Raw genomic sequence first — 2,682 nt, 5'->3', positions numbered from 1 at the left:
CCCCCCCGTGTCTATCTGGGTGTACGTGCTAAACAGCACAAGATTCTTCAACAAATTCCATGCTCTTTGAAGAGGCTCTTTTTCCCATTCTGACACTTGGCCAAATGCAAGAGCTGGCTTCTATCCCCCTCTCTCTCACACACACATAGTCAAACTATCCATAAATACACATGCACGCTCAAACACAATCACACGCTTGAGTGTGCATCTGTCTTTCTCATTCGAGCATACACACTCTATGAAAAACCTGTGGTCTTCTTGGCTTTTGATGCATTTTGCAATGCCGGTGTTACCCCAGCTCCTCGGCTCCTTAGGGATCCTCTTGAACTGTTTAAAAACAGTTTCGGCACTCTCCTCCTTTGCATTCATCTTCCTGCTGGGATGCAGAGTTTTTGTTTTAGTTTAGAACTGGTCCTGCACCTTCTGAAGCCAAGTTTCCTCTGGATGAGATGCGTTTGACTTTTTAAAGGGTTCGCCCATGGTGGCTATTAATAAGAAAGTCAGTTAAGAGAATGGGGAGAAGGATTAGTAGAATAAAGAAACAATAAACCAGTTTTCCATCAGGATCGATGCCCAACATTAAACAGAGCCCAGCCCTGGAATCCCTGTTACACCATTTGTTTTAAATAAAAGCAGGATTTTACACCTGTAGGAGCAAGAACAACAACAAAATTAAACCAGTGATTTATTGAACCTGTGAAGGATGTTCTAATGTGATACGGGGTCATCTCATGCTGTGCTGATTTGTGCAGCACTACCCAAATTGGATTCCCACTATGGCTGTCGCTGCCTTTAACTTCCTCCTACTGGTGTCTGTTGCTATGACACCTGCAGCGGCATTCTCACATGGTTTCCAATCAACGTCTGAGGTTTTTGCTAAGAAGGTTGTCCACACGTTGTCACGTAACAAATGAGGTAAGCAGTACCATTACATGTGCAGCCAAATTTCCTTTCATTAGTTTGCTGGAGTATTTAGCTTTGCCTTCATTTTAAACTTTTTTGTCATAAAGTTGGTATGGCATTTGAAGCAAACATTTAGTGACATATTTGCACATCAATCAGACTTGGAGGGAAGAGCATTTGCATTTGAAGCCATGTTTGTGTCCACACTGTGAACATAGATCAAACTCAATGTTCTTTTTACGCCGTTTTAGCCTGTAGCAGCTCATTAGACCAGTGATTGTAAACCTCGGGCCAAAGTTATCCCAAACCTGTGATAACTTTGGCCTGATAGCTTTCCTTTGCTTTATAAACCATTGTCATTTATAAGATGAGTTGCCATGGCGCCTGACTGCTGACTCTGGCAATAGTGACCCATCTAAGCATCAGGGGGTAGAGTCTGGTGAAGTTACACCCCTTTTCAAAGAATTTTCACCAGAATGAACACCCAAATGGAAAACCTTCTAGTTCCTGAAATAAAAATATTTTAAGTAATATACCGTAATTGCCGTTACTTTTTGCACAAGCGTTGAACCCTGCGGCTTTTAGTCAGGTGCAGCTTTTCTATGGATTGTCCATGATTTTTGTCATATCGTAAGACGATTTGTTTTGTTTGTTCCGCTGTTGTACGGCACTACGTTGCCTGGCGGAAGGGCATGTGATCAGACACACAGTATCGGGGTTCAAGAGTGGTGTGTTGGTCACATGTCCATCCGCCAGGCAACATAGTGCCGTACAAGTAGCGCGAAAAACAAACTTCAAAGTAGCGCTACGCGTTCAGCGGAAGGCGTGGATGACGAGCGGCAATAAACTTGCGAAAAGCAAGTCATGCTCAACTCCACAGGTGGAATCTGACAGCGTGGAAAAGTGTGAAATACCACCACGATCACCGACGGATTTCGAAGGGCTGGACTGCTGCATGATGGAGAGGAGGACACCGCCACGGCCCTTCTGAGGGTGTTCGACTCTGACACTGACAACGAGGATTTCTTTGGTTTTGAAAGTGACAACGAAGGAACGAAGCTGAGAGTGGATGACGAGGCCACCCTGAGCCTGTTCGTTTCCGACACTGGAGAAGAGGACTTTGGTGGTTTTAGTGCGCAGGAAGAACAGAAAGATGGTGAATGACTGACTTTTCTTCTTGTTAAAGCTGTGTCACTGCACCTGAGCCTAAAAGGTAGGCTGAATCTATTTTTCTGGTGTGCTGTAGGTTATTGTTATGTACTACATTTGTTACTCGTTTATGAAGCACAGTACATGTTTCGTACTTGTAATTACCAGTACTTGTACATATACCTAAAAAGTTATGCAAATATGTACCCATAACTTGTTTTTCAAAATATTAATAAAAGTGATGTGTCTCCAAACAGCCATCTCTTTCCTGACAGTTCCCTTTGTGCATATTCTCTTACATATGATAAGTCAACATTGAAACACCTGCGGCTTTTGGTCAGGTGCGGCTAATGTATGTACAAAACTGGATTTAACCCTGATTTTAGCTTGTGCGGCTAATATTCACGTGCGCTTTGTAGTCCGGGAAATACGGTAATCAAATGTAAATTATCTATGTACTACATTGTACAGTTTAAAACATTGTGTGCCACTATGTTAAGGATAGAGACATGAAAATAGTAGCCCCCCATTTTATTTTATACTCAAAGACTTTCTTTTATTAAGTCCACTGTAATGTTAATTTTACTGTTGTATAAGTTTCACTAGAAGAGGGCGCCCAGTCTCGTAGCT

The sequence above is a fragment of the Haplochromis burtoni genome, unplaced genomic scaffold (genome assembly GCF_018398535.1).
Source record: "Haplochromis burtoni strain Fernald_Lab_line unplaced genomic scaffold, NCSU_Asbu1 Contig_8, whole genome shotgun sequence".
In the NCBI taxonomy this organism is placed as follows: domain Eukaryota; kingdom Metazoa; phylum Chordata; class Actinopteri; order Cichliformes; family Cichlidae; genus Haplochromis; species Haplochromis burtoni.
The sequence above is the reverse complement of the archived record's forward strand: the minus strand, read 5'-3'. Positions refer to the sequence as shown.